Here is a 21,723-nt window from a genome sequence, read left to right on the forward strand (position 1 = left end):
CCTCAACTGTTCTGTGGAGCTTGGGATTTTAAACTCGCCTAGATGATTTGGAGGGTGACCCGAGGCATTCTTCAAGTTGAGGAACTTGGCTTTTTCCCCCTTTGTTGCCGGCTTTTCTCATTTAAAGCGAGCGCTGCGACACTTTAAACCTGTTAATGGGCGCGCATTGTGTGCTGCGCGCTGGCATTTAGAGCCGTGATTAAGCAAATTGACCGGGCCCCAGACGACGTGCAAATGAGGGCGGATTCCATCGCCCCCTCCCTGGCCCTAAACTCGCGCCCCCCGCATCGCGAGGGGCGCAGCCCTGGGCCGGTGAGGCCTTTGTGTCCCTGAGCCGCCACCTCACCCCACTCCAGGGCGGACTGCCCAGGTGCTAGGTCCGATGGCAGATCTTCGGTGAGCACCCACTGCTGTGACTGTGTCAGGCTCTTGCGCGCTGTCCCTTGGGTGCCACGTGCGCCCTGGTGGTTCTCCTTGCTTCCCGGTGCCTGCCAGTTCGTGCTTGATTAGGGGGCGGGAGGTGTTGGCGCCTCGGGGGCAGGCCCGACAAATGCACTTTTTGCTTAAGCTGTCCTTAAATAGCGATCATAATTTGAGGGCCGCCTGAGAAATGCTGGGGGGGGGGTGGTGAATGAGCACTGCCTGCTGGCATGGTACAGGGCGGGTGGAGAGTGGAGGCACTGCTGTGGATTCAATGGAGGCGCTGTCCTGGCCGGAAGGGATGTGGAAATGGAGGTAGGAGGCTCTGACCTGGGGAGAGGGGCGTGGGACCACACACCTTCACCTTTCAAGCAGGGAAGGCCCCACAGCTTTGTCCCTGCTTTGGAGCACCCCAGGAAGTCCTGATTATAAGCTGGATATGGGCATCTGACTGGTGCCTTTTCTCATTCATATTGAAAGTGGGTAAAGTAAAAGTTGAGCAAAACAAGCTGCCCCGACTTCTTTAGGTTTCCGCCGATTCCCTTCCCCGCGCACAGATGTACCTCTGTTCCCAAGAGTTTCGAAAGCTCGCTTTTGCTCAGGTCCCTGTAACTGGGGTTGAGGGGGATGATCACAGAGTCCCATTTTTCCATTTGCCATTAGATGTCTGGAAAGAGGAGTCTGGGAGGCATTAAGGTCCATGAGTCAGCAGCACTGATCCAGGTCCTGGTGCAGATAAAGTCACCAGAAATGTCCCAAATGTGACCAATCATTTCCCTCAAGCGGGCTATTCCTTCCACCCACCCAATTCTCTTTGGGGGGTTTTGATTCTTCCTCTTTGAACCGTGGCTCTGACAACTGCCTGTCTTCATCTGTTGCTCCCCACCCCCACCCCGAGAGCCCCAGGGGGACAGGTTTTCTGTTCGTGTCCATTCCCTTCTTTCCTCTTACTGCCTCTTCCGCCGCCCTCCCTTCCTTCTTCCACCTTACATGTTCTTTTGCCTAAGAAGTTCCACGGGCTGCTCTTCGCTGGTACAGGGGATTCCTGATGACTAAATCCAGGCCTGCCAGGGAATTCTGGAGCTCTCCTTGGAGAAGCCAACCTTTCTCTGCCTGTCTCTGACTGTCCCTGCTTATTCCTGCAGCTGTGGCCAGCCTGGGCCCATGTCACCGTTCTCCTTTTAAGCCTCCAGGGACACTCAGGTCTTCTTGCCGTCGACTTGTCCTAAGGAACTTAGTGTGCCCTGTCCCACTCCCATACATCATCTTGTCCCCCCGGTGAACTGCCCTGACAGAAGTAAGTTCAGTTTCCCAGTAGTTTCTGTGCCCATAACTGTGTCAGGCCTGCCTGGTTACGAAGTTCATTGACGAGCTGGGGAAGTTTCCTGCAGTTAGATGAGCTCCATACAACCTGCTAATTTTGCCCTATCCTTGAGCATCATGAGCTTTTAGGAAAGCAAGTAAGGAAACACTTAAGCACTTAATTGTCTGGACTCTGAGGTTGAGATGATGCTTTTCCTGTGGATGATTATATTGTTGTAATTAATGTGATTCTCACAGTAGGCAAACTGTAGGTGCAGACAGAGTGGCCCTCTGTTGGGGTCCAAGCCTGGTCAAACGAATGTAGATAGAGAGGGGGTAGAGGAGGGGTGGGGGCGGGTCGCTGCTGCAGGCGAGGGGTGCCTGGAATAGATGATCTGCTCTCTCTTTTGGCATCCCAGGTCTTTTTTTGTTTTACTAACACATTTCACGACCTTAGGCGTTGCTCCTCTAGAGCCTTTAAGTAGTATAAATTTGGGTGACTTCAGTTCTCTGCTGCTCTCACACTTTCTGGAAATACCAAGCCACAAGCAAAAGTTGGGATTGGCTGAGGCGTTCTGAGGGTGTTAATTGACCCTAGGAATAGCAAGCAGCAGGACTGCAACACCCTTACCCCCTGGCATAATTCCTGCTGCAGTTTGGCCTTCTCTTCCCCATGCCTTACCTTTGCCCTGCACTCTGGCTTGGCTGGGAGGCTGGGAAGTGGCCTCTTCCTGAGGCTCTTTAGAGAAGAGGTCCCCTCAGCCTGGGGTGTGTGCCAAGCCTCCAAGCCATGATTCATTCTCCTCGGGAGCCCTGGGGACCCTGTGGCCTGTGAAGAGATGAAAAAGTGCCACAAACCGTCTTTCTCTCCTTCACGTAGCCACCCTGAAATTACACATTCGTTCACGAAAAGGCTTCACAAGTTTACTCTACCACCTTGGTACCATTGACTGGTTTTTTGTTAGGAAAACGTAAGCCAGCGTGGAAGAAAGTGGATGTCAAAAATAGCCTGCGGCTAATAAGAGCCCAAACGAAAATGCTGAATGTGGTGCTGAATGTGGTTCGGTGACTTAGCTATGAGCTAGTGGAGAGGAGTTGGACCACGACGTGAGGCCGACGACATTTTGGAAAAGAACAGTTCTAGGTAGAGTTGCCAAGGGAGTCTACGGTTTGGGGTCCAGTTTCTACACTGAAGAGCTACTGTCGTGCAGCTCAGGCATCACCCTCTGGCACCTTCGTCAGACCAGCTCAACTCAGGTTCCTGTGGGAAATGGTTCTGTTCTCCAAATGTACGCTCGTCTTCAGTCCTTCGTATCCCCTCCACTGCTCATGGCCGGTCTTGCTAGCATCCTGGATGCGCCTGCTTCCTTCCAGACACAAAGGAACCCCGGCAGAAGTCTTTGTGTACAGAGAGAGAAGTGGTCTGTCTTTGGGAATTGTATGTAAGAGCGAATAAGGGAATCCTTTTCTTTTGGAAGATCAGTATAAACATGCTGCTTTCGGTAAAATTCTTTAAAGCCATTTCATCTAAATATAACTTGTGTTCCATTTTTTTTTCCCCCCTAAATATAACTCAGGGTTTAATGAGGGTTTTTTACATGGAACGAGCTTTTGCAGGGGCCCTGCCTGGGTTGCTGCCGTTTTGGCACTTGGGTTGCTGGGGTGGTGGGGTGACAACGAGGGACAAAGTCTGTGGAGGGAACTTGTATGCTGTCCATCTTTTTGCTTTGGGTAGGTCAGTGGATCCGGCAGAGGAATGCCTGACTTGCTTTACTTTTGGGAAGTTGTAGGTCGGACTCATTCTTCATTGAGCTCACTTCTTGGGGATTCTGGAGGAGAAAGTAAGCTAGGACACGAACAAAAATCTAACCTTTAACGGTGTTTCTGCCTTTACAGTGATGTGCAAAGCTACCCAAAGAATTGCGACCTAAAGAATAATTTAAATGATTAACTGATTGGAAGCTGCAATAATCCAAATATATTTGATGCAGCTATCCTACTTATATTCCAGTTTAGAGTCAGACTTTACTTTGCCAAACTAGGAAATTTAGATCGGCACCCTTAAGATTAATTCATAACTTCTCAACTTCATCTGACATTTACTGAGGACCTGTCATGGGCAGTGGGAAGTAGTTTGAGGTACACCCCGCTTTGCCCTGCAGGGCTTAAAAATTGAAGTGGTGTTAATGCAGACCTCTCGAATAGGAAGTCTCTGTTAAGAGTCAACAAAGTCCAGAGAAGAATTTTCAGAGGAAAGAGAATAGAAAAGTTGTTTTGGACTAGCATGATCAAGGAATATAGGGAGAGGAAGGTGTTTTAAACTAGTCGCTAGAGTATGTGACTCTTGATCCTGAGGTTGTGAGTTCGAGTCCCACATTGGGTGTAGAGATTACTTAAAAATGAAACTCCCCCCGAAACCTAAACTAGTCCCTGAAACTCAGTCATTCTTCAATTCCAGGTGATTCTTGTTAATTATAAGAAATTTAAACAAACCGTACAGTCTTCTTTCAACCCAATCATGAGGTAGAAGCCAGCACTGGAAGAGCAAAGGCCAAAAGTTTAGGGTTGTTTGGGGTAATATAGGTTATTCCATTTGCCTGGATGGATGAGGGGCCGGGGCATGGGAGGCCTTGAATGTCAGTGAAAGAATCCGGTCTTACTCGAGAAGCAGCGGAGACCCATTGAAAGTTATGCTGGGAAGTGCTGCGACTGGTGTGTGTGCTTAGATCACAGTGTGGGAGAGAGAGGACCTAGAAGGAGCTACAAACGTTAGGAGACTCCTAGGAGTCAAGGGTGAGGTGAAAAGTGCCCACGAGTATCTGAATGGAAAGGAAGGATAGAATTTTTGTGGGGAAGGATAGTAACTGGCTGCAGAAAGTGGCTGATGTCACAGTTAACTCTCAATGTCTGAGCCTCGGTGACCTGGGGGAATGACTTCTTCTAGGTGGGGTCCTGGTGTGTCATCTTTGCCTGCCCCATGCTGGACAGATGCTCATTGACCACTTTGGCCATAACAGAACTCACACAGGCTGTGAGGGGCTTTCGTTTGGAGGAACTGCTGAGTTTCCTCGGGGACACATGGGGTCCGAGGGGATGATGAGTGGATAGTTGAAATTGCAGCAATTGGAAGAGCAGGGGGCCCAGAGAGGAAGGGACAGGATGCTCAGGGCAGAGGAAGAAGTCACTGAGGTAGCATGGAAAGGAGCCCTTGCCAAGGTAAGAGGTGTGCCTAGATCCTGTGACATCCCGGAAGCTGGTCCTCAGCGTCAGATGCCACAGAGAGAGGGGCAAGAAGATGGTGGCGTGAAGAGGAGCTTTGGGAATTTAGCAATTAGGAAGTTATCGGTGCCCAGTGAGACACGTAATCCAGGCAAGTGGGGGTGATAAGGTAGGGGGGGCAGAGATACCAGCTCAACACTGCCCAGGTGGGTGCCCGGGTGCTGTGCTGTGGGTTGGTCCCAGGGAGTGGCCCATCCCGCACTCAGCCAGAACCCCAGACCAGACTCCCGCCCCAGACCAGCCTCCCCTCGTGCCCCCTGTGTACCTTACACATTTTCTGTCTACCGTAACCTGGAAGTCGTTGAAAACCAGACTCTGGACAATCTATTGAAGAAGTTTGGCTGCAACAAGAAGAGGGAAGGAAGAAGAGCCAAGGGCCATGGAGAAGAGTATATTTGGGGTGCTGGTGTGGGAGCTTGTTTGTAGGGCAGCCCGGTAGGGTGGAAGATGAATGGGGAAGAAGACAGGAGGGAGAAGAGATAGGTCTAGAACTGGGAAGAGGTCAGTCTTGTTTCAGTGATGGAGGACGCTCAGCAGTAAATGGGCTCCCAATTTTACAGACTAGCCCTGGAGTTGAAGATGAGAATGTGGCAAAAGGCAGAGGTGGACTTGGCAGAGATGGAGGGGCAGTGCATCGGATGGCTAGATAGCTTTGGTGTTCTCCAACCAAGGGCCAGGTGGCAAGGGTGAGGCTCCTGGACGTTTTGGCAGTACAGGCCCTTCCTCTGCACCCCGTGAGAAAACCCAAAACCTTTGGGAACCTTTTACCTACATGTTAAATAATGAAATGTCGTGCATTGATTGAGAGCTAGGACGTATCTGGGACATGTTTCCTCGTTTTAATGTCTGAGGTTGGCTGATTTTGAAGGAGGTTATAAATGGGAATCAAAATACAACTCATTTGCGGTCAGGGGCAGATACTGGGATGTGATAATTGGGATGGGAAAGGACTGACCGCTTAAAAGCATGTAGAAAACTGCCTAAATGGGCTAATCTGATCTGTATTTTTGGAGGAGGTTTTTATATGTCCCATGCTTTATTATCTTCTCTCCAACTGGATTGGATTTCAGTTGAAATAAATTGCAATTTCCAAAACCTTGGCATTCGGGAATAAAGGGAACACAAGGGAAATAAAGGGGACTCACCTTGTCCTCTGTACCCTATGTGCTGCTCAGTGAACAACTCTGGGGTGCTGTCGATTTCTTTCTTAGACTCATAAGGTGTTAGAGATGCTCTGAGTTACGTCCGTTGACAGATACTTTTAAGGTTCTAAAATAAATGTCAGAATCTTAAATCATTTCTTTATGTATATAGCCTACAGATTTTCGTGGGAAAATGAACAATTAGTTTAGAAATACATTTCAGAGTTTGAAAGTAAAACCATAAAAATGTTTTCTTAAACATGGCCCTTTTCAGGAGCTTTTGGGGAAGTGATAAGGGGTGATAGATAACTTTAGTTACCTGGAGTCCTCAGGACAGGAAATGAACTCACACTCATACGCACAAACTGTGCTATAGCATTTTAGAAATCTCAGTGGGGAGTCGGCTTCCAGATTCTCTTCCTCTGCCCCTCCCCCCACGCGCATGTGCTCGCGCAGGCTCTCTCTGTCTCTCTCTCTGTCTCTCTGTCTCTGTCTCTGTCTCTGTCTCTGTCTCTGTCTTGCTGTCTCTCAAATAAACAAATCTTAAAAAAAAAAGAAAGGAAGAAAAGAAATCTGTTTCATTCAAGAGGAACAAGGCCCCAAGTGTTCACCATAATTGTAAAAAGTAACCATAAAATAAATATAAACAAAAAATTCCCCAAAGAAGAAACTACAAATAACAACCACATATGTGAAACTAATGTTCAGCCTCCTAAGTAGCTAAAAAATGCTAATAAAGAAGAGAATCTCCCCCCCCCCCAAATTACCAGAGGTTTTGTCTTAATAGGACTTTTAAATGCTGGCAAATGTTTGGTGAAGGGGGTGCCCTCGTTTGCTGTTCCTGAAGGGTGTTCATAGCTCCGCCCCATTGGGAAAGCACTTGGCAGTGGCTCCGAAAACCTTAATATTTCTCAAAGCTTCTAACCTGCTGGGAAGTAGGTACTTGTTATTCCCATTTTGGTTCTGGGCGGGCAGACTAGTAGTAGGGGTCAAGTATCTTGTTCAAGGTCACACCACGGGCAATTGACTGGTGCAAAGAGTTGAACTTGGTTGTGAGTTTAAAGTCTAGTCTTCCCATTCTACCCTTGTGACTACGCGCAGGCCTGATGTAACCAGCCCCTCCTCCAATTGGGAGGACAGCTGACCTTTGCTTCTCGGTTCAGAAATCCTGATGTGAGTTATCAGTTGGGGTGGAGGGTGGGTAGATTTGTTCTGGCTTCACAAATTGGACCTGGGAATGCACCTTCCCAAATAAACAGTTGTCTAAGTGAGTGGCTGGGGCTTAAGTTGTTCTACCAGCTCTACCCCAGAGGACTTAAATAACCTTTAGTGGGCGTCCCCCAGAAGTTCACTGCAGCAGATTACCCTCTTCGGAGAGAAAAGTGGTTATCTACTCACATTAGCACTTTTTTGAACTTGAGGACAGTTTTTCCTTGTTGAAATCAGGGAGGGCTGAAGAATACACAAGTGTGTCTTTGGTGTAGAAGAAGGTGGGAGGAGTAAACTTGCTTGCTTCCCCTGCAATTTGTATTACAACATAGTTTGGTTAATAAACCAAGCTCTAGGGGCGCCTGGGTGGCTCAGACGGTTGAGCGTCTGCCTTCAGCTCAGGTCAATGATCCCAGAGTCCTGGGATCCAGTCCCGCATCGGGCTCCCTGCCCGGTGGGGAGTCTGCTTCTCCCGCTCCCCCTGCTTGTGCTCTCTCTGTCAAATAAATGGATAAAATCTTAAAAAAAAAAAATAAATAAATAAAATAAAATAAAATAAAATAAACCAAGCTCTGGTGAACCAAGCGTGCAAATATTATTTCCTTATTGTTTATTTTATAAAATACCGCATGAATCGGTTGCCTTTTTAAAGCTCTCTAAGTTAAAAATCAGTCCTAGTCATTTAAAACTATTTCAGTAAATTGACTATTAAAGGAATAAATACTGAACATTTACACAGAGGATTATTTTAAGAATTCCAGAGAAGGTATTAGTCTCCTCCCTACTCACCTTTGTCTGTGTGGGAGGGTGTGGGTATAAGATGGTTTGAAATTAGGATTCAGGTCATTCAGTGCTTTTTCCTTCACTTCCCAAATTATCTTTCAGGTGGTCTCTTTCTGAAAACAATAGCATGGTGGGAAGATTAACAGGAGGGGCTTCTGAGTATGGCTGATAGAAGTTGGGGAGGCACTTGGGGCCCTAGCTAAGCCCTTCTGAGATCTGGGTATTGCAAGACACTGAATCTTAATGAGATAAATGCCTTACACCTGATACAGTCAATCGGTTCATTATTTGTAGGAACATCTATTAAAAAAATATGTGGAAAACAAAAAGACATGAATATAAGAGATAGTAAAAAGATAGCTGCGCCTAGGGACATCTGGCTGGTTCAGTCAGTGGAGCACGTGAGTCTTGATCTCAGGGTTGTGAGTTCAAGTCCCATGTTGGGCATAGAGCTTACTTTTTTTTTTTAAAGAATATTTATTTATTTATTTATTTATTTATTTGGGAGAGAGACAGGGAGAGCACAAGCAGGGGGAGGGGCAGAGTCAGAGGGAGAAGCAGACTCCCTGCTGAGCAGGGAGCCGGATGCAGGGCTCGATCCCCGGGGTTAGGGTTAGGGTTAGTGATCTGAGCTGAAGGCAGATGCTTAACTAATAACTAAGGCTCTCAGGCACTCCCTAGAGCTTACTTAAAAAAAAAAAAAGTTGAATCTAACAATGAGGAAGAAAAACAAAAGAAGTAGGAATAAGTGGTGTGAAAAGCTGATCAGTTTACAAGTCCAGATTTGTTGGCAGTAGTGATCTCTGATGTTTGGGACTACCTTCTTCTCCGTAAATTCCCAAAAGGATAAATCGGGGTCTCTAAGGTCAGATGGACTTACAACACATACCTGCTAAGGGCGGGTTGGGTGTTCCTCCCTGAGATTCTTGTGCAGGGACCCTGCCTGGGTACCCGGGTAGCCCTCCAAGCTGGACGGGAGCATCCCACGAGCTCAGGGAGATGTGAGCTCACCCAGGATCAAATAGTTACGAAGGATGGCAGTAGGACTGGGTTCAGTGGCATCATTGGGCTTTCCTCTCTCCCCTACTCGGGGGAATCTGCAGCGAGCCCCACAGTGCTACAGAGAAAGTGCACTCAAAATACTTTACTAAACCGTAATACCTGACTCAGGATAAGTGACTCACAGACATTTGTTGAATGTTGACAGCATGAATATTTAAGCATCAGCATTTTAAAAAACAGCCCTGTAGGCGCCGGCCGTGTTCCGGGGCACTCTGTCACGCTGCGTACAACTGTTGGCACATGGGATGCTCGCACGTCTGATCTCATCACGTGTTTTATCCTGGAGGAAGCGGAGACAGCGTAAGTGAGGGGCCCAGAGTCGCTGCTCTGAAAAGTGTTAGAGCCATCATTCCGGCCACAGTGCTAGAGTGCCCCTCTCCTGAGAGTTGACCACCACATTGATGTGAAAACGCCATGTGGAACAGGCACAAAGAAATGGTGTGTATGAACGAGAGAGGAGTGAGGAATAACATGTCTGTATTTATTCATTTCGGTGGCATGTCCACCCCTTTCCCTTAGAGGGACTTTTAATCCCTACTTCTGTCTGGGGTAGTCAGAGCTTTAATGTCTGGTCCCTTCACAGTTTCAGAAAGAGTGGTCATTGTTGCCTCAATCTTTCTTTGCTTTTCTGTGCTCTCCGGCTCCATTTATTCTGTTCCCTCTGATTTCCCTTGTGTTTTTCTTCTCACGTCTTGAGGTGGTAGAGTTCTTTCCTTAGATACCACGATATAAAATACTGTAGGTGCGTCTGTTGACTTGGTCTGGAGCCCGTTTCTGACTCCTGACCAAGTCCCACTTGCTTGTGTAGGCATGAATAGTCTTTTCTTTTTTAAGATTTTATTTTCAAGCAATCTCTACATCCAACGTGGGGCTCGAACCCAGAACCCCTAGATCAGGAGCCGTATGCTCTACCAGCTGAGCCAGCCAGGTGCCCCTGAGTATTATTATTATTATTTTTTAAGATTGTATTTATTTATTTGAGAGAGAAAGAGCACATGTGGGCGGAGGGGCAGAGGGAGAAACAGACTCCCCGCTGAGCGGGGAGCCCCGGATGTGGGGCTCTGTCCCAGGACCCTGAGATCATGACCTGAGCCAAAGGCAGACTCTTAACCGACTGAGCCACCCAGTTGCCCTGAATGTTATTTTCGGTGTAAATTGGATGTGGTCTTTGCTTATCAATTATATTATCTATTTAAGTGTTTCCTAGGAGGACTGCAGAGAGGAGAGGTAGAGTATTAGAGTAGGAGCGTTAAAGATACGTGACGTGAAAACACTGTACAACATAAGCTTTTCTGTTATAAGATACTCGTCAGGGAGGGAGACTCTGTGCTGAATTCTGGAGTGGGAAATGGATCATGATGGCAAGGCTCTCGAAAGGAGAGTTAGCGCAGGGAGGGGCTGGGATGGTGAGAGCAACTGGAGTTCGAGAGAGCCCCTTAAACACAGTTGCTTTTGCTTGGCACCGAAGGAGGAGAGAGGAACGAGGAGCAGATCCCGCAGACAGGCCACTCCTCCCTCTTGGGGAGGCAGTATGGCTAAAGGGGTCCGGGACTTGCGTTTGGCTACGGTTGGCCTGCCCTTGAAGGCCAGCCCAGCCCCCATCTGGCTCCGTGCCCCAGTATCCTAGGGTGCTCTTTGGCAAAATGGGGATAATGGTGTATTTGAAGGTTACCGAATTAACATTTTGGCTGAATAGACAGCATTTTAAAACCAGGATTTGCACAAGACTAAAACTAAATGCATCATAGAATGAATCTGTGGGATATAAAAAGAAATGAGTAATGTCATCCAGATAATTTGTAGTATTATTACAACTTTATTAAGAAGTTTAGTGGCCAAAAACTTTAAGCAATATCTTAATAAGTGGATGTTTTCTTGCAGTATTTTAAAATATTTTTATAGGAAATGATTAAATGGTGTAGTCACAGGAGAACCAGAAATGCTTCTACAAAAGTAATTGGCACATCACATTTCAGTTCTTAGTGCAGATTTTGATTTATATGGTTATCAGTTACCTTTGGGAAGAGTTACAGATCACTGTAACAGAATTGCCAGTTTGTGTGAATTCTTAATCTAATAGGTGTCAACAGAATGATATATATACTGTTGGTTCATATATATGGAATATATATGTTAATTAATTTTAACTTTTTACTTTGAGATAATTTCAGACACAGAGAAAGGACAGAATAGTACAAAGAATTCCCACGTATTTTCCTCCAGATTTCCCCAAACATTAGTATTTACTATATTTTCTTTATCTTTCTCTTTTTCCATAACTTTTTTCCTGAGCCATTTGAGAGTAAGTTGCAAATACAGTGCTCCCTTACTCCTAGGTAACTTCACGCCTATGTCCTACCACCAAAGACAATCACCACAATGTGGTTATCAAATCTAGAAATTAACATAGACCTGTTGTCTATAGACCTTATTCAGATGTTGCTACTTGTCTTCAAACTGTCTTTTGTAGCAAAAGAAAACATTTAAAAGAATTTGGGGGCACTTGGCTGGCTCAGTCCATGGAGCGTTTGACTCTTGATCTCAGCGTTGTGAATTCAAGGCCGACATTGGATGTAGACATTACTTAAAAATAAAATCTTCAAAAAAAAAAAAAAAGTATTTGGGGGGAAGGGTCCAGATGAGCCAAGGTCATGTGTTACACTTGGCTGTATCTGTTTGGTCTCCTTCAGTCTAGAACAGCCCTTCAGTTTGTCTTATGTCTCTTATGTTCTTCACTTTTGAAGATCACAAGCCATTTATTTTGTAGAAGGACCTTGAATTCTGCTTTTTTTCAGATGTTTCTTCATGAATAGATTCAGGTTCTTTATTTAGGCAGGAAAACTACGTGGTTGCTACCGTGTCCTTCTCTGCTTCTCACGAGATACCATCTCTTTTTCACACTACAGTTGATGTTAATTTTGATCACTTGGTAAAAATTACATCTGCCAGGTTTCTCCAAGGAAGTTAACTATTTTTCCTCTTTGTAATTAATAAGTGTCTTGTGGGAAGATACTTTCTGACTCTGTAAACAACCTGTTTCTCATCACACTTTCTTCCATTGTTTTTAGTATCCATTGATGTTTCTTGCCAGAAATAGTTATTACTCTGTTGTGGCCAAACTGATGGTCACATTTGGGAAGTTTGACATTGTAGTGCGAGAAAAATAATTTCACGACTCTGTAAGTGCCTAGATTGTTTCTGCGATGCCCCACCGCATATTTGTGAATACTAGATAGATGAAGGACCAAGATCTTTTCGGTGTTGGTTTTTTTGTTTTTTTCTTAAGACAGTGTCTTCTTTTCATAGTTTTCACCATCTTTATTATGCCTGGATCATAGGTGATTTATCAAAAAAGGGCAGTACATGATTTTGAAATCTTGTGAAATATTGAGGTAGAAAAGTTGACATTCTGCTCTGCACTCTTCATAGGATGAAAAGAACTTCCTAATTAGGTTTTTAGGTTTTTATCTGATGACTCCTGTGGAGTTCCTCACCGTCTGGATTTTGTTAAATGCAACCCTACGATGTCCTGTAACATGTTTTTCTATCCCTTGTAGTTCCTGAAAATTGTTAGCTGGAGTTGGATTCTTTTCTTTTTTCTTTCTTTTTTTAATTTGAGAATCTAATGGACTTTATTAATTGATTTATGATTCAGGCAGCATCCCATCCAGCAAGTAGGGGGAGTTCCCTGGATTTAGATTCTTGATCCAGCTTCAGGGTTCTCTCTCTCTCTTTTCCTCTCTCCTTTTAAATTTATTTTTCAAAGTCGCTTTCATAGATGATGTCCTTATTTACGAGACACTGGAGGTCTGGTTGTCTGTGAAATTAGCAGCCACCAATGGCCATCATTCACATCCATTACTTCATTAGCAGTTTCGAAGTGCTGATAGCCTGTGTCTTTCCTTCTTCATCTATCAGCTGTACTATTTTTTTAAAGATTTATTTATTTATTTTAGAGAGGAAGAGCCCGAGTGAGCATGAGCGGGGAGAGGGGCAGAGGGAGAGGGAGAGGGAGAGAATCCTCAAGTGGACACTTTGCTGAGTGCAGAGCCCAATTCAGGGCTCAATCCTAGAGCTGAGACCTGGAGATCGTGACCTGAGCTGAAATTAAGAGTCAGATGCTTAACCAACAGAGCCACCCAGGGGCTCCTCATCTATACTATTTATTTTATTTTATTTTATTTTATTTTATTTTATTTTATTTTATTTTATTTTATTTTGTTTGTCAGAGAGTAAAATATCACGAGCAGGGGGGAGGGGTAGAGGGAGAAGCAGATTTCCCGCCAAACAGGGAGCCGGATCCCAGGAATCTGGGATGGTGACCTGAGCCGAAGGCAGATGCTGAACGGACTGAGCCACCCAGGTGCCCTGTACTACTTTTTAAAAGAGAAACTGTCCCTCGTGAACTATTAGTTACCTTAGATCGAAGGTCAGCAAACTGAAGTTCAACAGGCTAAATCCAGCCTGCTACTTATTTTTATAAATGAAGTTTCATTAGAATACAGCCAGGCCCATTCGTTTGCATATTGTCTCTGGCGGTCTTTGTGATGCAAGGGCTGAGGTGAGTAGTTGCCATGGAGTCTGTATTAGGCCCCCAGAACTGACAAGGTCTGGCCCATTGTAGGAGAAGTGTGCAGACCCCTGGAGGTCATATCGGGAAAGTAATTTAAATGCTTGAGTCTTTCCCTTTATTTACTGGCTTTCCATTTGGTTTCTTAAAATCTGCAAAAGTGACCAGTGAAATTATGTTTTTAAATATTACGAACTCATGGATTTTAACCTATTTCGTGTGTTTCAATCCATTTACGAGTATTATTCTTCTTGATACTCCAGTTGTTTCATCTTTAGCTGGTGGAAGCCTCTTCACGTTGGCTCCCGAGTCCTTTTGACACAATCCTAGTGGTCTTTGATGCTGCCCTGCTTACTGTTTCGGGAGGACATTCTAGGCTCATCTTGTGCTTCTCGCCCTCCCGGATCAGCTATTTTCCAGAAGGAGCTCTGATTCCTTTTAGTGAATTGTGTTATTTAGAGACCAAAGTCTGAATGCTAACAGTGCATATGTAGTTTCTAAAGGTTATTCTCTTTAATGTTACGAGCACACCACGTAATTCTATAGAGTTTAGAAGTAGAATATAGTGTAGCTATTATAATATAAAAACATTGATAAACACTTGCTCAAAAAGTATATACTGTTCTCTTTTTTAATGTACTCTTTATATTAGTAATGCAGTCAATTAATCCTATTTAAGAATTGGAGTTGTACATTGTAATTGTTTTCTCTATGAGATTAATATTTCATGTTTATATTGTATTCTTCCAAGAAAAAATAACATACTTCTGCCAACTGGTAACATTTCAAAAGATAAAGCTCTTAAGGAGATTTCCACTAAACTTTACAGGTAGAATGCTTCCCGCAGGCGCCTGGGTGGCTCAGTCGTTCAAGCATCTACCTTTGGCTCAAGTCATGATCCTAGAGTCTTGGGATTGAGTCCCGAATAGGGCTCCTTGCTCGGCGGGGAGTCTGCTTCTCCCTCTGCCCACTGCTCCCCCCGCTTGTGTTCGCTTGCTCTTTTGCTCTTTCTCTCTGACAAATAAATAAATCTTAAAAAAGAAAAAAAAGATTGCTTCCCTATTTTTGAAGGGGCATGTTCCAATAATGATGATGAATCCAAACGTGCTTCATTTCCTTATTTCTCACATTGTTAGGTTAATTAAATATGATCATTGACCAGGCAGAAATTCAGGCCTTCTGAAGATTGAAGCTGAAGGCAAATAACAGGTTTCCATTGACTGCTGAGGCCAAGACCATATTTTGATATATTCCTAGGACCTACCTCATAGTTGCAAAGATGAAATAGGGTTGTACACAGCACGGAGAACATTGTCTGGTACCATAAGGGCTCTGTTAAGTTAACTCATTATCGGCATTAGCAGTCCTGGGTTTTCAGGACCTCCCTAGCCGCTGTAGAATTTAGTCATTATACTACACCGTTCCCTGTGCACTTACTAATACTCAGTTTTGGATTGCTACTTTTCTAGAATCCATGTTCTTAAGGACCCTGGCTGTCATCTGTCCCTTTTGATCACTGTCACCCCTAACACAGTACTTTATACACAAAATCTGCACATGTGTGAGTATTTGTTATTTATTTACATTTTCTTCTTTATGGATCATATATAATAAACAGCAAAATCTGTTTCCTCCTGGACATTTTAGACTAACAAGGGCAATCATTGTTCACTTCTGGTATCTTTCAGGGTATAATCTTTGATAACTTGATCATTGGTGGTTGATCATTTTTGTTTTACTTATTGGAAGGTTTTCTCAATTCATCCCAGTAGTGAGGCTATGCATACATCTTTTGGGGGGAGAGGGGCAAAGGAAGAAGGAAGAGAGAGAATCTTAAGCAGGTTCCACACCCAGCACAGAGGCCAATGCGGGCCTCAATCTCAGAACCCTGAGATCATGACCTGAGCCGAGATCAAGAGTCAGACACTTAACCGACTGAGCCACCCAAGTGCCCCTAGGCTGTACATACATCTTTTCCAAAATAAAGCAGATGTCTGTGCTGGAGGTAGACCTTTGATTCTGGCCTGCTGGTTGTAGCTGAAGGGTTTTCCTTCATCTGTGATACTGGGACTATGTCAGCAGTCGTGGCAGCCATATGTTTTTATAGGTCTGTGCCAAGGAAAATACTTCAGAATTACATTAGCAACCCCAAGGTATTTTGGCTGTTCTGAGAGGACACATAGTTTTCCAGTTATACGAACAAGAGCTTTTGTTTCACACGGAAGGTTCTTGTAGGCTTCGAGAACAATAATGCCTCTCTCAGCATTTCCCAGAGTAACATCCTTGGGATGTTAATAGGTAGGACAGGACTTCTGGGGCCGTTAATACGCCAGTGTGTACCATGAATCTCTTACAGGGCGGTGCGTTGTGCAGGATTCCTCCGGCCCCTTGGAATCCTACCCACGCCCCCCACCCCACCAGCATGCGTCTCCCCTCCTGCTCTCCGCCTCCCAGCCTCGATGTGGTTCCTTGCTCCCTGTGTGCGAACTCCCTTTACTGTTGGGAAAGAGGTGACCTAGTCTCTGGATCCTCAGCTTACTGCAGAAGTCAGGGAGTGGGTCTCTTTTGCTCTCTATTGTCTTCATAGCACCAGGCATCTAGAAGGCCCTCGATAAGTATTTGTGGGATGAACGAAGGACCCACAGAATGCTTTATTTCCAAGTGGCATCTCATGGGACTGGTGTTCCCCAAAACCCACTTTGGGAACTCTGGGTGGGTCTGGGCTACCATTCTACTCTTAGTACTTTTCCGCGTGAGTAACTAGGATTCTGTAGGTCTTCCTAGGTGTACTTAATTTACTCCATGCATCCAGCTAACAGGGAACTGACAGTGTATTTAAAGAGGAAGCTCAGCACTTGAAATAACTTGTCTCCGTGGCACACAAGTGAATCGGCCAGGATTAGAGCCTTCGTTTCCTGAGGCCTGTCTTAGGGCCCATTCTCCCAGCGTTAGTGACATACATAGGGACTAGTGTTCCAGATTGTGAGGGAGGGAGAAATGAGATGCCCCTTTGTACACTAATTCATGCAGGCGGAGCAAAGGTCCAGCTTGGTTTTCCAAGTTAGAGTTTGGCTTGTATGTGGTCCTCGCTGAAGATTATGATCTTGGGCAAATTAAAAACAAATGTTAAATAAGTCATAATAAGGTGGAAAGGAAGTTCAGGATTCTCGTTTTTAAACACTTGGGGGTAAACAGACCTCTCTTTAAGGCAGACGTTCGCCTCCCCTCCTCCACTTAATCCCTTTCTTGCATCTTTATGATTACTGTTCATTTTATGTAGATTTGCGAGTGGGTAGGTGTGCACACAAGGTCGTGTGTCCGTGGGTACACAAGACTTGTCTCCCAAGCCCCTAGCTCTTCTGAACTGGGAAAACACAAGTTTCGGCAAATCCGCTAACACATGGCGTCCGAGGGAAGCACACGTGTGGCAAGCCCACAGCCGCCTGCTGCCCACGGCGGCTTCCTTTTCCTCAGGTACCTCCAGGTGAGTGTGCAGGGAGGTAGCACACAGGACCCCGTGGTCTTCTCCCCCGGGCCGAGCTCCTGAGCACACTTTTGACTGGACCTGGGGAGCTGGGCCTGGCAAGTGAACGCGCTCGGTAGGACTCCGTGCAAGCCGAGTGAGGTCTGCAGCGGCCTCTGTGAGCCCAGTGACTGTTGCACGGATGTAGAGACGCTCCCAGGTACCGTGTGCGCTTGTGGTCTCAGTCGCAGCCAAGTTGCCTCGAGCACGGTGCAGGGACTCAGTGCCTGGAGAGACGGCTCCTCCGTTCTCACCCTGCTTCGCTCTTCACTCTCAAAGTGGGTGTCCTGTTACCCATGTGTGTGCGTGGGTGCGTGCGTGTGTTTGTGTGCACGCGACTAGCTCTCCACTGGGGCCATTTGGCCCCTCCCCCCCCCCCCCGGGATATTTGGCAAGGTCTGGAGACATTTTTCGTTGTTCTGATGGGGCGGGGGAGGGAGAACTATTACCATCTAGCGGGTGAGGCCGGGGATGCTGCTGAACGTCTTGAATGTATAGGATGGATGGTTCCTCACAACAGAAGATGTCGTTGCTCCAGTGTCCGTTGTGCTGAAGCAGAGAAGCCCTGGTGTACAGACACGGTTCGTACACACGTGGAATACACCGAGTAAATGGATCTGTGTGTGTGTTTTAGGAAGGCACCTTGGAGATGCCAGCTGGATTCTAGTGACCGTCGAAAGGAACCGAGCCCAGAGGGGTGGAGAGAGTTGCTAATTTCGTGGAGCTAGTGAGAAACATAGCATGACTGGTCCTTGAGTCTCTCTTCTGTCTGAATAGTGCTTTGTGCAGTGATAACAGTTTTATTCTTTGAGTGTTCTTTGAGTGTCCCAGAGAAGTATTGCGTACATTCACTCACTTAATCCTCAGAATGACCCTGTGGGGACTGTGGTTTTTCCTGCTTCATTCTAGAGGAAACCAGACTCGTCTGAGGCCACCTAGCATTCCAGGGACAGGGGCTGGCAGAGAACCTGGATTGTCCTGCTCTGGGACAATTAAGTGGCACCACCTCCCCTGGGGCCACACGGATGGCTTGCGTGAGCTTGAGGGACTGAGGGACGTGACCTGAGCGTTGAAGACTGGGTGACCCGGCGAGGTCCCTTCGGGAGTTGATTCTAAAGCTGCTGCTGGAAACGGGCAGGCGGTGCCAGAGCTTGGTCTGTAAGAGGCCCCGAGCTGGAGAACACTCAGCGGTGCTGAGGAGGCCTCCGGCTGGAGAGCAGGAACACCTGCTCTGGCCCCGGGGGTGGGGGGGGGGCAGGATGGGAGAGACCCTGACTGGCTTTCCCGCCTTCCCCTCCTTTCTCCCTCCTTCCCTGCTCAGGGGAGGTCCTGGGCTTAGGAGAACGTGAGGGGCAATTAGTGGTAATTACTCATCATTTGTGTGGACAAGGAGCATGGCTTTAGAGGTGCCTTCTGGGACGGGAGAGGCCGGGGGACTCTTGTCCAATTGCTGCATGGAGGACCAAGAGGAAAGCAGACGTTCTGTGGGGAGGGAGGAAGGTACGGAGCCAGGCTTCTAGGGAGGTCGGCTTTAGAGACTCCCCGGGAGAAGGGGGACAGCCGCACCGCTGTGTGCGCAGGGCAGGGCGGGCGGGAGACGGGGGCAGGCGCCCTGAGGAGCTGCCCAGCGGCCAGCCTTCCTTGTCCTCCTTTGCCCCTCTGCCATGGGTGCTTTAGACATAGGCCAGCGCTCCCCTCTGGGACCCCTCTCCGCTTTTGGGTTTGGTGTCCAGAAGACCACCTGCGTGACTCCGTGCGAAGCCGAAACCTGCCCAGAGCGTCAAGACGCACACTTTCCCGTGGGCTGCGTTAGCACTTTACAGATGTATTTGTGGTGAGGAGGTTATGAGCCTGTTTAAAAATCATTTCTGACCAAACCTTTTCCTGAGAGAGGTTTGGGGGCAGAGAGAAAACCCACCTCGTAAGCCCTAAGAAAATTATTGTGTTTTAAATTGCCAAAATTATTGTTGTTTGGGCCAGAATAGTTCTGGGGGTTGATAGTTTTCCTCTCCCCTTTTGGAAAAAAAAAATTCCAGGGTTTCCCATCGCTGTAGCTTTCATCTGTGTGTCCTGTCTTAATAAAATGTCACTGTGCCCGTCTGCAAAGCGGATAATTGAGCAGAATAGCATGCTAGTTTCTCTCTCAGCCAGCCCTGCCATGAGGCCTGGCTCTTTGGAGACGGCCCAGAACCCAATAGCCACAGCTCACCTGCTGAAGGGCCCCCTGGCACCGAGATGGGCCGGAACCCCCCCCCCCCCCCCTCCGGGCACGCCGCGCTGTCAGTTCGAAGGGTGTTCTCCGGCCCAACAAAGCTCTCTGTTATTGGAGAACCGCGCCTTTGAATCTGACTGCATTTCCATCTCTGGGACAGACCGTCTTCCCTCAGGCCAGTTTCTGTCTCGGCCTTGGCTGTGAGGATGTGGAAGCACAATCGGGCTTTGTGGTGAGGAGCGCTTTGCAGAGCTCTGGAAGGTGGGGTTCGGCCTTGTATAAATAAATAACAGCAAGCGAGCTTCAGGAAAAGGGGATTCCTGGAATGAGAGAGACTGGCGCTCGACACAGGAAACTCTTCCTGGTGTTTCTGCAGCCTCTGCAGCTTCTCCCAGGCTTGTTGTCCTTCCTGTGGCTTCTGGACGGCCCTGGAGCCTGGTGTCCTCCCTCCTGGAGCCACCCGGCCTCCCTAAGTGCCCTGGACCAACCGCTGGCCTCCAGGAACTAGCTTGTGCCCCTTTTGTGGCCCAAAGAGATGTGCTTTGCCCCCTGTGAGTTTCCGCTCTGAGCTTGGTGTCGGGTTAGCCATCGGCTGCTCGGGGTTGCTCGGCACCAGCTGGGCAGCTGCCTGCCCCGCTGGGCTTTTCTTCGCTCCTTGCATTTTGGTCAGTGATGTCCTCCCCGGAAGGAGCCCTGGAGACAAGAAGAGCATACCTGGCTGCCTGCACTCTGGAAGACCTGGTACCATATGAAGTGGGCTCAGGCATTCCTTCTGTTTTCTGTATCACTGCCTGAACTCTGGCTGGTTTCTTTTTTTCCTTTTAATTAAAAAGATTTCTTTTTTCTTAGGTAGTTGCTGCACCCAATGTGGGGCTTGAACCCACAACCCTCAGATCAAGAGTCGCACACTCTTCTGACTGAGCCAGCCAGGCATCCCATCTCTGGCTGGTTTGTGTGTAGGCCTTTTGACATCAGAGATGGGAGAAGCCCGGAAGAAATGAAAGCTCATATTTAAGTCTTCTTGGCCCATGGCCTCGATAAAGGGGATGCTTAAGGAGAAGTGCGACATCTGGCCTCCCCCCTTGAGGCAGGTCTGGTCCTAGACTGAGCGTCCTGCTGGCCGTGCCGTCCTGACAGCCTCCTCCTGCCATGCGCTTACCAGTTTCCTTCTGCCCCTCACAAGGTCCTTCTTGGCTCAGTTTCTCCATCTGCTGCTTAGGGGCCTAGTGTCCTCCCAAAGTGTCTCTCCTGCTCCCTGGTTGGCTCAGCTCACTCCTCTTCCCATGTGCTTGGACTGGCGGTCATTTGGTTCTCTGGGTTTCAGAGCCCGTTACTCGAAGAGAGCTTTCCTGAGCACGCACACGTGCCCAGGTGGAGCCCTGGGACACTGTCACGTGAGGGAGAAAGGGCGCTAGCTGTGTGTCCTATCTTCTGCCAGCTCTGTCGTCCCTCTGCCTAAAGATGCTTTGTTTTCTTTTCAAATTAAAAAAAAATTAATATACAGGAAAATTGACTCTTTTTGGTGTATAGTTTTATGAATTTTGTTTAAAGATTTTATTTATTTGTTTGAGAGGGAGAGAGAGAGAGCACACACAGCATGTGTGAGCACAGGGAGGGGGACAGGGAGAGGGAGAGAGAATCCCAAGCAGACTCCCCTCTGAGCACGGCACGGAGCCCAACTCGCTAGATCTCATGACCCTGAGATCATGACCTGAGCTGAGATCAAGAGTCAGATGCTGAACCGACTGAGCCACCCAGGGACCCACAGTTTTAGGCACTGTAACTTACACAGACTCACACAACCACCGCGAAAGTCGCAAATCTCTAAAAACTCATCCCGCTTTGCCCTGGCAACCACTGCTCTGTCTCTAACACCCTAACCAAGGATTTGTTGGCCATGTTATGGGCATCTTACCAAGAATTTCATTGGTCCCTACTGGTGTAAGAGAAAAACATGAAAACCAAGTCCACTCTGCGGAAAGCCTCCCACCTTTCTTTGCCCTTTACCTGACTGCACTGAGCTCTGCCACCCACCCGCGCTCCTTCAGTAGAGACAAGCCCGCGCTAACCCAGCCTTCCTCCTCCCCACCTGCCTCAGCCGGGTCTAGCACATGACATTTTTTATCTGTTCCGTCCCTGTTTTCCGGCTTACAGTAAAAACACTTCTCTTAGCCCAGGGCTTCAAAACTATGTGTGGTAAGAAGACATGGATGAATTCTAA

At 47.2% G+C, this 21,723-nt stretch overlaps 1 protein-coding gene across 1 annotated transcript in view; it reads left to right on the forward strand.

Annotated features, from left to right (window-relative positions):
* Window positions 1–21,723, forward strand: part of TCF7L1 (transcription factor 7 like 1) — a 150,343-nt gene that overhangs the window by 1,253 nt on the left and 127,367 nt on the right. The window lies entirely within an intron of this gene.

Source organism: Ursus arctos, unplaced genomic scaffold (genome assembly GCF_023065955.2).
Source record: "Ursus arctos isolate Adak ecotype North America unplaced genomic scaffold, UrsArc2.0 scaffold_8, whole genome shotgun sequence".
NCBI classification, from domain to species: Eukaryota; Metazoa; Chordata; class Mammalia; order Carnivora; family Ursidae; genus Ursus; species Ursus arctos.